The sequence below is a fragment of the Nyctereutes procyonoides genome, unplaced genomic scaffold (genome assembly GCF_905146905.1).
Source record: "Nyctereutes procyonoides isolate TBG_1078 unplaced genomic scaffold, NYPRO_anot_genome, whole genome shotgun sequence".
NCBI lineage: Eukaryota > Metazoa > Chordata > Mammalia > Carnivora > Canidae > Nyctereutes > Nyctereutes procyonoides.
In genome coordinates, this window is record NW_026575155.1 from 6,145,754 (window position 1) to 6,161,505 (window position 15,752).

The window sequence follows — 15,752 nt, forward strand, 5'->3', positions numbered from 1 at the left end:
CCCAATTAGGTAACCCATCTCTCTTCCACTGTCACTGTGCAGTGATGGCCCCACCCAAGACTTGAGTCAATCAGCACACTGTGCTCTCTTGGTGATAAGAATTGGTCAGTTGAGGGCAGCCCCGGTGGTGCAGCAGTTTAGCGCCTGCCTTTGGCCCAGGGCGTGATCCTGGAGACTCTGGATTGAGTCCCACGTCAGGCGCCCTGCATGGGGCCTGCTTCTCCCTGTGCCTGTGTCTCTGCCTCTCTCTCTCTCTGTGTCTCTATGAACAAATAAATAAAATCTTAAAAAAAAAAAAAAGAATTGGTCGGTTGAACAACTGCACCTAAGTTGCCAGGTTTTGTCCAGTCAGAGCAAATCTCAGGACTCTTGTTCAGTGGTTGAAGGAAGAGATGTCCTCTTTGCTCCCTGGGTATGAACAAGGAAACACATGCCTAGATTGCTTCAAGCAGCCATCCTGAAAACCCGGGGAAAGGCTGAACGAAAGAATCACAGAGTAACTGAGCATCCAACCTCTGGACTCTTTCAGGTAGATGAGCCAACAAATCCTCTTTATTGTGAAAGAGAGTTTAGACTGCTTTGTATTATCTAGCAACTAAAAGTGTCTGTAATGGTCTGATACAGTATGTTAAGATTGAGATTTTGACTGGGACTCCAGGGTGAGGCAAAAATGACATACCACAATGTGCATGAGACAGATGGCCGCCCTCCCCTGGAGAGATCTCCAGAGTGGATGTTGGAGAATTAATTCCCTCCTGTCCTTAAACCTCCTCCCACACTTTGGCAATATGAAGGACTGGAAAAAATGGTGGCCAAGATGATTTCATAAGAGTCAGGTTGTTGAGCTGCTTTAGTAGCACAACAAAGATGAGCCAGATAGGAACTTTGCTGGTTCAACCTTCCCACCTAGAATCTTAAATTCTGCCCAAGGTAACCTGGAAGGGTGAAGACTCTCCAGCAGTGAGCATCCAAGTATGGAAAGGCCTCTGGAGAACCAACCCAAGGGGAGATCTTCCTGGGTCATGGGTGGGCAGCTGGGGGTGGGAGTGCAGGGAGTTTCTGAGGGGCCAGGGGAGAGTTGGCTCTAACCATGCCAGGCCAGAGAGTGCAAAACCAGGTTATGGTAGAACCAATTAAAGCAAAAACTGTTTAGTCCCCTTTGTTCCCCATTTCAGCCTAGGAATGGAAATAGCAAGGAACGGATAAAGTGAGAAAGAAAGTAGAGCCAACCACACACCCTTCCCGCACTAGAGGAAGGTGTCCACCTATGTGTTCCACCTGGGGAAGGAGGATTACAATTCTTATCCTGGAGAGAAGACTGAAGTGGTGATTAATATCTTGGACTGGATACTATCATTCTGCAACTGAAGTAGCTTCATAACTATTTACTCCCTAGAGAATACACTCAAATTGCAAGAATATAAGGAGGGTTTCTTTACAAAGTGTCAAACGAGAAAGGTATAGCCAGCATGTGGGAGAGATCCTCAAGGGATCGGGAACCCATGTTAACAGCCTTGACCCACAAGGACATGGGGAAGGCATTTTCCCAAAGCAAAGAGAGCTGTGAAGAGCTTACAACCTTGGGAGGATCACCTTTCCTTCAAGGGATGCAGGCACCTCACAAGGAGAGTGGCTCCTTGTTGACCTCACAAGGAGAGTGGCTGGAGATTAAATTCCTTGACCTTGTTCTCACCCTTTCTTCCAGTTTCCCGCTGGCCCATTGCCCAAGTTCAACCAGAATCCATAGGGCACATAGCATATTTATGTGGTCCATTACAAGTCTAGTTGGTGAGTGGACCTGGAAGGACAAATGGAGGGAACCCCACACACAGACTGCCCTTGTCGTCACCCAGGGGCAAAAGGAAGGCTATCCTAACCAAACGAGTGTTAAAGTCATAGAAGGAAGCAACATTAAAAATAAGATTCCATTTTGATTCCATCCTTCTATCCTTCTTGCTCAACATATCCGTCACTCAGACTACCTGATTCAACTCTCATTTCTGGCTGGGTTCAAAAGACTTCGTATGATTAACAAACAAATTCTAGTCTAATAAATATCTATGGCTAGCACCAGTAGAAAGAGAGACAAAGCAAGAAAATGTAACTAGGGGAGAGAAGGAACAAAAAAAAAAAAGGAGAAGAAACAAATGAGACCTTGATCATTTTGCTGAAGAATTTATGCCTTTTGAAAAGTGCACTGGCAATTGAGGAAAATCAGAAATTAATGGCTGCTGATTACAATCATGGACTAGATTTTAATTGCTACACTTCCTTACCCCTACACAAGAATGACAATGAGGAGTGATTGCAGGTCCCTGGAGTCAGTCAGCTAGCCCAGTTAGTATGTAGAGAGCTGGCTGCAGCTGCATTTGAGAACCACTTGGTCCAACTCTCACTGGGAGAGATACTGGGAGCCAAATGGCATCCATAGCTGCATTCCCTGACCAGCTGGCACCAAGAGAATGCCATGCTGGGCATTCAGCCCCCAGGGACCTTCTGGCACAATCAGAGCCCTCCTCGGGGATAAAATGTGCTTTGGGAAAAGTTTGGTTAGATATTTCTATGTGTGCTTCAGAGGTGAAGCTCCAGGAATATGTTTCACCTTCTTAAAAATCCTCACAGACAGGATGTTCTTTAAATAGTTCTGTTTCCCTCTCCTATTTAATGTGTGGAATCATGCTTTTCTGGTCTTTAACAGAGATATTTAATTCTCATGCAAGTTAAAAAAGAATAAGGAGAAAAACGTGATTTTCAGTAAATTCATAATATATTTGAGCTGGGAAAGAATCCCAGAGATGCTTAATCTACATGTCTCACTCCATGAATAGAAAAGCTGAGGTCCAGTGTGGTTCAGGAGTCATGGATCTAACTCACAGAGGATTAGTGGACATCTGGGCTATTATATGTGCAGCACCCTTCCTCTTCCTAGGAAAACCACTCCACCCCCTCCCTCATCCCAACAACGTGGCTGCAGTGGGGCTTCACATTATGAAGGTCTTACCTAAGGTGGGCCCCATCCCAGACCACCACCTTCCTGGCCACAGAGATTGGTTTTAGGTGAACAGGTGTCAGAACTAGAGCCAGTCTGAGTCCATCTCTGGAACTTTTCATGCCAAAGTTGGGAGGGAGAGTCTTCTGCTCACCCATTCCTCTTGAGTCATGATCCCAAAGTTGTCATCAACCATGCCTCCAGCTATGTGGAACATCCTGGCGTGACATGACCCTCAGTGAGAAACAAAATATGAGGTGCAGATTAAGAGTAACAGCAGCATCCCCATTCTCACCGGTCTCCATACAGTTCTGTGGTTATCCCTCATAGCATGTTCCCATTAAGACCTGCTGGTATTTAAGCTAGTTAGAATCGAGTTTCTGTCACTTACTACCAAGAGTCCTGACACACAGATTTCAGTCTAGAGCCTAGGTCTCTGGACCCCAAGTACAGTAGTCACACCACTACACCAAATTATTGAAATATAATACCATATATTTATGGGACTCCTAAGTGACTCAGTGGTGGAGTGTTTGCTTTTAGCTCAAGGTGTGATCCCCAGTCCTGGGATTGAGTCCCACATTGGCCTCCCTTCAGGGAGCCTGCTTCTCCCCCTGCCTATGTCTGCCTCTCTCCGTGTGTCTCTCATGAGTAAAAAAAAATAAAATCTTAAAAAAAAGAAATATAATACCATATATTTAATATTGCCTTGTAGTTTTCAAAATACAGTCTTTCAAGGGGCCTAATTCTGGAGAATTACAATATCATGTAAGAGAAGAATGCATTTCCAGTATAAAATTCTGAAGTCAGCCTTTCACATTCTTTCCAAGCATTCCTTTGTTTCCTCTGTTCTTTCCATTTTTAAAAATTATATAGCCAGAGGAAGGTCTCAGGGAATAAAAATCTTTAATGCCTATACTAAACACCCATAAATCTATCTTTTAACTAAGAGGAAGTTCTCTAAACTCAACACAGACTGATCAAAAAGTAAAGACTGTAGCTCCTGAATCTGGAATAATACTAAAGAGACCCTAAGTATCAAAGATGCAAATAATGTATCTTTAGAGAGATTTGAGACAATATCACATCCACAGTAGAAGAAGTGGAAGAAAAAATTTAAGAAAATTCACAGAGAGTAGAATAGAATAATTTGAGAATAAATATAAAAGATGGGGAAAAGATCAAACACATAAGCAATCAGTCCAGGAGGTCCAACATCTGACTAATAGCCAGATCAAGTACACAGGGCAGACAAAATAAAGAACAAATAATCAGGATGCCTGGGTGGCTCAGCGGTTGAGTGTCTGCCTTCGGCTCAGGGTGTGATCCTGGAGTCCCAGGATCAAGTCCCACATCGGGCTCTCTGCAAGGAGCCTGTCTCTCCCTCTGCCCGTGTCTCTGCCTCTCTCTCTCTCTCTCTCTCTCTCTCTCTCTCTCTGTGTGTCTCTCATGAATAAATAAATAAAATCATAAAAAAGAACAAATAATCAAACAAATAATATAATATCATTTATTAGAGTGAGGGCATGTGGGTGGCTCAGTCAGTTAAACATTTGACTCTATCTCAGCTTAGGTCTTGATTTCAGGGTCATGAGTTCAAGCCCCATGCTAGGGTGGAGCCTACTAAAATAAAATAAAATAAAATAAAATAGTAAAGTAAAATAAAATAAAATAAAATAACCAACTGCTCAGCCCAAAAAATGAAAAAATCTCACACCAAGACTTAGGATAGTAAAGTAAGAGAACTCCAACTCTCCAGAGAAGATTCCAAAGTTTCAAAAAGAGAAAAAAATTGCAAGAATCAGAATGACATTACATGTCTCATTAGAAACTCAACTTCAGAAGCTAGAAAGTTCACAGTTTAGAGGGCAAATAAGTTTCAGTCAAGAATTACATACCCATTCAAATCATGATCCAGCGACAGTCGACATTTTCAGATATAACTGAATGTAGAAAATACATCTTCACCATATCCTTTCTTATTAAAAAATGTGCTGCAACAAGAAATGTGAGATGTGAAGCCTCACTAAAAGATAAGCAAATATGAAAAGATTCTCTGCCACGTTTATTTTTAAACTACACTGAAAACCAATAGCTCCCTTACTGGTTTGATAAAATTTAGAAGTTTGACAACATAATTTCTTGTTTAGGACAGATAGTTTGATACATTGCTGGTAGAAATACAAGTTATTATAACCTCTATGGAAAGGAATTTGACCATATCTAACACAATTACATTAGTGTGTAGCCTTCAACAGTACTCTCACTTTCGGGAATAGATTCCAAGAATATGATAAAAACATGAACACAAGGCATTGCAGCACTATTTGCAATAGAAAAACTGAAAACAACCCAAACATCCACCAACTGGGACCTGGATGAATAAGCTGTACTATATCCATACAATAGCAGCATTAGGTATTTGTGGGAAAAAAAAAATCTCTCCATACCAGTGGGAGATCTCCAGAATAAGTTAAGTAAAAAAGCAAGATGTATTAAAAAAAAAAAAAGAAATGTGGTTATTTTACAACTAAAAATGGTGGAAGAGAAAGACTGAATACTTATATTTTAAAAATAGAAGGATAAACCAAAAACTTTTAGAAAGTGCTCACTTGGATGAAAGTCACAGGAAGGGAAGGCAGGAATAGAAGCTGGAGTTCTACAAATATACCTTATTTTGTGTATTTGACTTTGGAATCATGTGAATGTTTTACATAATTATGAAACTGAATTTTTAAAAAAGCAATCTCTAAAAATTGAAATATTCAATATATTTAGTGAATGGCAAACTGCATAGGGAAGAACTGTTTCAAGTGAGTTTAAAACGTGATTTTGACTATACATATTTGATAGGAGATACTCAAATAATGAAAAAATTGCCCCCTTCATAAAACGTCTCAAATTGTTTTCAGTAATCATGTTGTTCCTATTGTTGATACTGAAATTATGATAACAATCATAATCCTATTTATGTGTATATCGCATATTGAATAATTATGTTAGTATTGTTGGAATAGGATTTTAAGTTTTGAAGAAAAGGGATACAGCTAAGAAAAATAAGGTTAAGTGAAACTCTACGGTTGAAAAAAAAAAAGAAACTCTACGGTTGTAATTTTGAATTAGATTTATTTGTATGAACTCATCATGTTTTATCTTAAAAAATAAATATATCGTAGCTCCCTACATTGAATAGGCCCGAACATGTAACCAACCCAACAATAATAAGCACCCTTAGTACCCAGATTATGATAACTAAACACCGTTTCCCATTAAAAGAAAGCAGGAGTCCTTGGGAGAAATAGCTGAATTCATGGTCTGGGGTAAGAAATGTACAAAATGAGCCTGGACCATCTTGTCATTCCAGAAACCAAGGAAGTTATAAAAAAGGCAAAGCAAACTACTAATGTAACCAACATGAAGCAGCTCTCACTGTTCAAATAGGTAATTTGTGCATCACTAATGGTAATAACTATATGGATTGGAACACATCAAAAAGATTTAATTGCATGAGCTCATAATGACTTATAAAACAATCCTCTCACTGTTCACTGGGAGGAGCTAGAAAACCCAATCATTATTTTGAAAACTGGCAATTAAACAAACAAGTAAATCAAACATTTATCCCACCTTGGGACACCTGACGGTTCAGTCGGTTAAGTGTTGGACTCTTGATTTTGGCTCCAGTCATCATCTCAGGATTGTGAGATCGAGCCCCATGTGGGGCTCCATGTTGGGCATAGAGCCTGTGTAATATTCTCTCTCTCCCTCTGCCACTCCCCACCCTTCTAGTGGTCTCTCTCTCTTTCAAAAAACATACAATCAAACATTTATCCCACCTCGATATGAATTGTTCCTCAGACAACCAAATAGTTCATGAAGGAAGGTTTTCTTTTTTGTTTGTTTTTAAAGGACAGTAACTAATAATGAAGAAGGGATGATAGAAGAAGGGGATCACTATTTTTACAATGCTTAATGCATTAAAGAATTGCAGCAAGAAAGATCACTGGCTGGTAGTATCACAAAAAAAGAGACAACCAGACATTATATGTCTCTTGAGGGAAGGACACCACACCATCTATGAGGTACTCTTGCCAAAAAATCAAACCAAAGCCTCTAGATCTAATTTCACTTTCCAGGAAATACAGGGAATGAAGAACATGACTAACTCCACCATGGCATCCAACTGGCAAGGTCTTCAGGGCAAATAATCCATTTCCTCAACAAATAAATTGCAAGTTCAAAAAAAAGAGAGTGGGAGGAGGGAGAGAAAACTGTAAATTTAACTAGACTTCAGAGCCATAGCAACCAACTGCAACATATGCACCTTATTTATTTGCTCCTGATTTGGGCAAATTAAAGAAATTATGAGACAAACTGGGAAAATTTGAACGTCAACTGGATATTTGATGCACTTAGACAATTATTATTCAATTATAAGTTGGATAATAGTATTATGGTTTTATTTTTTTTAAAGAATCCTCTTTGAGAGATACAGATCAAAATATTTACAGATGAAATGATATATTTAGAATTTGCTTTGCAGTAGCCCAGAATAGAGGGGAATGGATGGGAGTACAGATAAAACTAAATTAGCTGCAACTTGATCATTGTTAAGGCTGAGTGACGGGTACATGAAGTTTCATTATGCTATTTTTGCTGCTTTTGCAAATGTTTGAAATTGCCTTTGATTAAAAAAATTTTTTTTCTAGTCATGCAAAGTTTGCGATTACTGCTATAGCCCAATGCTTGTTTCATATTAAAATGTTAACTCTTGGGGCAGCCCGGGTGGCTCAGCAGTTTAGTGCCTGCCTTCGGCCCGGGGCATGACCCTGGAGTCCCAGGATCGAGTCCCACATCGGGCTCCCTGCATGGAGCTTGCTTCTCCCTCTGCCTGTGTCTCTGCCTCTCTCCCCCTCGCTCTCTGTGTGTCTCTCATGAATAAATAAATAAAATATGTTTAAAAATAATAAAATAAAATAAAATGTTAACTTTACCCAAAATCATTGTTCTATTCCTATGCCTAAGTGTAACTGTTTACCAAAAATCTTTGAAGAAAATGGACACTCTACAGAAAAATTCTGTGTTTACTTTAAGGTTTTGTATGCCTACAACATAACATTGTCTGCTTACATGTGGAAGGCTGAATAATAGCTCCCCAAGATATCCATATCTTAATTCTGAAACCTGTGAATATTACTTTTCATGACAGAGGGGACTATACAGATATGACTAAATTAAGGACTTTTAGATGCGGAGATTATCCTGGACTATCTGGGTGGGCCAAATGTAATCCTAAATATCTTTCTAAGAAAGTGGAAGAGAGGGGGCACCTGGGTGGCTCAGTGGTTCAACATCTGCCTTTGGCTCAGGTCATGATCCCAGGGTCCTGGGATCGAGTCCTGTATTGGGTTCCCCATAGGGAGCCTGCTTCTCCCTCTGCTTATGTCTCTGCCTCTCTCTCTCTCTCTCTCTCTCTGTCTCTTATGAACAAATAAATAAAATCTTAAAAAAAAAAAGTTTATTCTCCCTTTCCAGGCATCTTCCTTTTTTACCTTCTCCCCTTCCCTTAACATGTAGTCACAATGACAGCTAACGAGCATGCACATTTCCTATAAAAGAAAACACCGTCAAAAAAACAACTTCACCTTCAAGCTTCAGGTTATAAATTAGAGCGAGAAGAAAAACAATGCCAACAGATAAGGTCTTTGAGGTATTTGCTAATAGAAATATGTTTTTACTATGTCAGAGAGTGACCTTGATGGGAGTGTTAGTTCTTACTAATGTCAAAGGGGGAAAACATTGTTTTATTCTGGTTTTCTCCCAGGGTACTTTCATGGGTATTTTAAAGTCAAGATTAATGCCAGACCAAGAAATTCATTTTAATAATCAGTATTTTGTCAGGGAAAAGTGAAAAGTCCAAACTAATGGGATTAAATTATGTTCAATTTCAAGAGGGAGGGAGGAAAGGAGGAAGGAAGGAAGGAAAGAAGGAAGGAAGGAAGGAAGGAAGGAAGGAAGGAAGGAAGGAAGGAAAGAAGAAAGGAAGGGAGGAAGAGAGGAAGGAAGGAAAGAGGGAAGGAAGGATGGGAGGAAGGAAGGTGTAAAGACTTATTTTATGTGTCTTCTTGACTGGATCACAGGAGGCCTAGATAACTGATTAAACACTATTTTTGGGTGTGTCTGTGTGCTTCCAGAAAAGATTAGCATTTGAATCAGTGGATTCAAATCCTACATAGGAGGATTGTATGTAGATGGTGGATGGTTTCAATCTACTGAGGGCCTGAGAGAACAAAAAGCTTGCATTCATTCATTCCCTATCCAGCCAGGGAACTGGGACATGGATCTCCTGCATGGCTCTCAGACCTTCAGTCTGACTCTAGAATCTATACCATCAGCTCACTGGCTCTCAGGCTTTTGAACAACACCACTGGCTTTTCCAGACCTCCAGTTTGCACACGATGATATATATTATTGGGATCTATCTATATGGGATCCATCTATCTATCCACCTATCTATCTCTCCTAAATCTCCATATATATCTCCTATTAGCTCTGTCTCTGTAGAGAATCCTGAAGGAAATAAATAATCCAGAAAGAAAGAAAGAAAAGAAAAAGGTACATTTTTTCTTGATTTGATTTTCCTTGATTTGAATTTCCTTGAATTGATTTTCCTAAAATCAATACCTTGATTTTAAAAAGGCTACATAAAGATGTGAAAATCCTCCCCTAAACCCCAACCAACCTCTTAATTTCAATCCATAGATATTCTTATACAAATCTGATGACTTTCCTAAAGGAAAGTCTATAAACTTCTGAAGGCCTTGTCCCAGCCTCACTTCCCAGGAGGTGGTGGACCCAGGGAAGAGACTAGGTTCCAGATCATCCAACAGGTGGGCTCAGCAGAGTTGTGGGGTACTGTCAAGCAGAACTCTGTAACACCTTACTGACAAACTGGACTCATGAAGAATTCCTTAAAATGGAAGTGTAAATTCTGATAGTTTACCGATATAATTCTTTAGAAATAGGCAATTGAATTAAGTACTTTTTGGTTTTGTTTTGGAAACAGCTGTTTTAAAACAGCATTTATTTTGTTTACAGATCAGATAAAATTTACATACCGTGAAAAGCACAAATCTTTTTGTTTGTTTTTGCCTTTTTTTTTAAAGAGAGAGAGCTGTGGGGGAGGAGCAGAAAGAGAAGGAGATAGAGAATCTTAAGCAGTGTCCATGCCCAGCACAGATCTGCATGCAAGGCTCCATCTCATGACCCCGAGATCATGACCTGACCCAAAACCATGACTGCTTAACTAACTGAGCCACCCAGCCACCCCTGGAAAGCACAAATCTTAAGTGTACAATTCAATGAATTTTGAAAAAGTGTACATATGTATGTAATTCACATCTGTGTTGAAAAATAAAACACCAAAAAAAAAAAAAAAAAAAAAAAAGAAAGAAAAGAAAGAAAGAAAAAGAAAACACCATTATCCCCAGAGAGTTCCCTTTGGTCTCTCCCCAGTATCTCCACAACTGCCACACCCAGAGGCAACCAATTAAAAAAATGTTTTTTGCATGGTTTTGCCCTTTCCAGCATCACACCTATGGAATAGTACTCTATCAGGCTGTATGTGCCCAGTGTCTTTTCAAAGTATTTGTACCATCTTGCATCCCCAGGAGCAATGTTTGAGATTTCCAGTTGTTCTAACTTACCACTGTCTGTATTTTTTTTTTTTTAAGATTCATTCATTTATTTGATCAAGAGAAAGAGTGGGGGACAGGCGAGGGAGAGAATCTCAAGCAGAGTCCTTGATGAGCACAGAGAGAGCCTGAGGGGGCTCAACCCTGAGATCATGACCTGAGCCGAAATCATGAGTTGGGTATCCAACCAACTGAGCCACCCAGGCACCCCAGCACTGTCTTTTTTTTTTTTTTTAATTTTACCATTCTGTTTTATAGAGAGATATCTCCTGGTTTTATTTGCATTTCCCTGATGACTAATGATGTTAAACATTTTTAAAAATGTGTATATTAGCTACTTTGTGTACCTTTCTTTGCGAAGTATCTGTTCAAGTCTATTGCCATCTTTTAAATTGGGTTGGCTTGGGATCCCTGGGTGGCACAACGGTTTGGCGCCTGCCTTTGGCCCAGGGAGCGATCCTGGAGACCTGGGATCGAATCCCACATCAGGCTCCTGGTGCATGGAGCCTGCTTCTCCCTCTGCCTATGTCTCTGCCTCTCTCTCTCTCTCTCTCTCTCTCTCTCTCTCTCTCTCAGTGACTATCATAAATAAAAAAAAAAGAATTAAAAAAAATAAAAATAAATTGGGTTGGCTTTTTTATTATTGGGTTATATATTCTGTATAAAAATTCTTTATTGGGTCCATAATTTGTGTTTTCTTACAGTACCTGGCTTGCCGATTTGTTTTCTTAATGGTTTCTTCTGTTAAGCAGAATTTTAAGATTTTAGTAAAACACTATGTATCATTATGCCCATTTCTATTTTTTTTTAAAGTTGCTGAGATTCTAATTGGGATTGCATCGAATCTATAAATCAATCTGGGATCAACTGATATCTTAATAATACTGAATTTGTATTGTTTCACCCATAAGCATGATTTTTCTCCCTAAGTTTTAGGTCTTATTTAATTTCTCTCAGTAATATTTTGCATTTTTTAGTCTTGCACAGCTTTTGCTAATTTTATCCCTATGTCTTTATGAGCCTTTTTTTTTTTACACTGGCAGTAAACATTTTTAATAGTATCTAAAAGTATAAATTATATTTGAAAGATGTGTATTCTGCAGCTGTTGGGTGTAGTGTTCTATGCAGTTAGGTTGAGACGATTGATAATTATATTAGTTTGCTGGGGTTGTCATAACAAAATACCAAAACATGGGTAGGTTAAGGAAGGGAAATTAATTTTCTCCCAATGGTGGAGGCTTGAAGTCTGAGATCAAGATGTCAGCAGGGTTGGTTTCATTCTGAGCCCCCTCTCCTTGGCTTGGAGATAGCCACCTTTCACTGTATGTTCACATGGCCTTCCCTCTGTGTGTGTCCATGTCCTTATCTCCCCTTTTCAGTAGAGCATGCCACTCCTGACCTTGGGGTTGTGAGTTCAAGCCCCACATTAGGGGCAGAGCTTATTTAAAAAACAAAACAAAACGAAAAATGAATTTAAAATACTATTAAAAGAAGGTCCGTGGCATGCAGCACCCAAATATGGGCCTTCTGCCAAAGAAGTAAGTGGGAGAAATTTAGGAGTTGAGGAATGAAGATTAAAGAGTATGAGGAAGTACCTCCCCCCTTACAAAATAAGGACACCAGCATATTGGATTAGGGCATGCCCTCACAGCCTTATCTTAATTTAAGTACCACTTGAAAGACCCTATCCCCCAATAGAGTCACATTCTGAGGTACTGGAGGTTAGGACCTCAACGTATAAATGGGGAGGGTACACAAATGAGCCCGTAGCAATAGTGTTCTTTATGTATTCTACATCCTTTTGGGTTTTTTGTCTAGTTATTCTTTTTTTTTTTTTTAAGATTGTATTTATTTATTCATGAGAGACACAGAGAGGCAGAGACATAGGCAGGGGGAGAAGTAGGCTCCCTGCGGGGAGCCCGATCTGGGACCCGATCCTGGGATCATGAGCTGAGCCAAAGGCAGACATCAACCACTGAGCTACCCAGGCATCCCTTGTCTAATTATTCTATCAAAGATTGACCTCGCAGTGTTTATTTATTTTTTTAAAAGATTTTATTTATTTATTTATGATAGAGAGAGAGAGAAAGAGAGGCAGAGACACAGGAGCAGGCTCCATGCCAGGAGCCCGATGTGGGACTCCATCCTGGGACTCCAGGATGGCGCCCTGGGCCAAAGGCAGGCGCCAAACCACTGAGCCATCCAGGGATTCCCCCCCTCGCAGTGTTTAAAAACCAGCTTTGCAGATTTTCCTCTCTCCTGTTAATACCTTAAGTTTTTGTCTCATGTATTTTGTGCTCTCTCATTAAACACATGCAGATTTTTCACCTTTATGCTGTCTTTGAGTTAAATTTTATCCCTGCCTAGTAGGATATGCTTAGATGTGATTTTCATCCTATTTATTCCCTTTGGGGTTTGCCAAGCATCTTAGATCCCCAAATTTATGTTTTTCACCCAATTTAGGGAATGTTCAGCCATTATTCCTTAAAAAAATTTTTTTCTACCCCATCCTCTCTTTCCTGCCCTTTGGAATATCACTTATACATATGCAAGGCTGCTTTATCTGTTCCATATATCACAGAATCTGTCCATTTTCTAAATCTTTCTCATGGTTTCTTAGATTGAATAAGTTCCTTTTTATTTTTTTTAAGATTTTATTTATTTATTTATTTATTTATTTATTTATTTATTTATTTATTTGAGATACGGAGAGAGAGGCAGAGACACAGGCAGAGGGAGAAGCAGGCTCCCTGTGAGGAGCCCGATTTGGGTCTTGATCCCAGGATCCTGGGGGGGATCACGACCTGAGCCAAAGGTAGACACTCAACCAGTGAGCCACCCAGGTGTCCCTGGATAAGTTCTAATTATTGCTCCTCATGTTCCCCAACCATACCTACTATCATCTTCATTACTGTGTTAAGCCCATCCCGTGAAGTTTTCATTATAGACTCTATACTTTTCGAGTCTGGATTTTCCTCTTTTTTTTTGATCATTGTTTTTAGGTTTCCTTTCTTTGCTCAGATTCCCCCATTTGTTCATTAACTCTGGTCATGTTTCCTGTTTAGGTCTTTGGTGGACGTATTTATAATAGTTGCTTTAAGGTCCTTGTCTGCTAATTCCAATATCTAGACGACCTTGGAGTTGGTTTCAATTGACTTCATTTTCTCCACACCAGAAGTCACAGCTTTCCTGTGTCTTTGTCATTCCAGGGGGTTGTTTTGTTTTGTTTACGATATTCTGAACACTGTGGATGACGAATCTTTTCCAGATTTTGTCATTGTTATCTGTGGGCCAGTTAGTGTGATGCATGCCACTCCACAATTACTAAGAACCATTTGAATGGGCTCTGATTTCATAATTTTTAGGCCAAGGACCCGGATTCATTGACAATTACATTATTCTTTGCAGCCTTAAGTTTTCCGGTTTTTAGAAATAAGCTTGGCTTGTCTCACCTATTAGTATGATTGGTGCTGTCAACAAATACTGATATTACAGCTACTGTGTAAAGTGTGGTCTTCATCTTCAAAAACTTTTAAGAGTAGCAAGGGAAGTTAGGACGTGTACACAAGTGAATGTTAAAATGCGGTAGACATTACTAGAATAGCTAAGCATGACAGAGATTGACAATAACAAAGGTTGGTGAAGAGATAGAGCAACTGAAACATTCATATTTTATCAATGACATTTTTCTGTGGAACAAGTCACTCCAAAATTAGTGCTTTAGAGGAAAAAGAATTCATGTAGCTCAAAAATCTCACAATTCTGAAAATCAGTTCAGTAAAGTGAAAATAAGATTTTTGCTACGCTCACTCATGGGTCTCCAGTTAGCAGCCAGCCAGCTAGGGTGCTCTGCTCCAAGGGGGGATAGTTGGCTGTTGACTGGGCAAGAGGTCTCTGATTATCCAGATTGCTCTGGGTACTCTTGCTTGCTTTTATTCACACAGGGACTGGGCAGGGGTACAGGAGCACGGACACATGGAAAGGTTTGGCTAGTACCTTTTTTATTTTTATTTATTTTTTATTCTTTATTTTTTTTTAAGATTTTATTTATTTATTCATGAGAGACACAGAGAGAGAGAGACAGAGAGACAGAGAGACAGAGGCAGAAGCAGGCTCCATGCAGGGAGCCTGACATGGGACTTGATCCCAGGTCTCCAGGATCACGCCCTGGGCCAAAGGCAGGCGCTTAACTGCTGAGCCACCCAGGGATTCCCTATTTTTATTTTTTTTAAGTAGGTTCCATGAACAGTGTGGAGTCCAAAGCGGGGCTTGAACTCATGACCCTGAGATCAAGACTGATCTGCAGCACAGCAGAGACATGTGCTTTTCCTGTGTATACACGGAAAAGAACTGTAGCCATTCTTGCAATATGCCATACATATAGTACTTTGTGGGAGTGTAAATTGGCACTGATGCTTTTGAAGACGATTTAGTTGTACCTAGTAAAGCTATCTATCAATTCTATTGCTGATATATACTCAAGAGAAATTAGTGCTTATGTCTACCAAATACATGGAAAAAAGTGTTCAGGAGCACCTGGGAGGCTCAGTCGTTTGGGCAGCTGCCTTTGGCTCAGGTCATGATCCTGGAGTCCTGGGATCAAGCCCTGCATCAGGTTCCCTACTTCTCCTTCTCCCTCTGCCTGCTGCTCTGTCTGCTTACTTTCTCTCTGTCAAATCAATAGATAAAATCTTTAATATAAAAAAGAAGAAAGAGAAAGAAAGAAAGAAAGAAAGAAAGAAAGAAAGAAAGAAAATGTCCATAACCCATTTATTCATAATTACCAAACCCAGAAAATAATGCAAATGTTCATCAATAGAAAAATGGAGAAATGCATTATGGAACATTCATATAATGGAACACCATATGGAAAATAAAAGAACAAAGACTGGTACATGCAGCAATCTGGTGAATAAAGAACCAGACACAAAAGGATACATATTGTGTTGTATGATTAGATTAGATTAGATTAGATTAGATTAGTTGAGGTTTGAAACTGAGCAAAACTGATCTGTGATGATAGAAGCCGAAATAGTGGTTTCCTTGCTGTGTGTGTTGGGGGTGGGGGG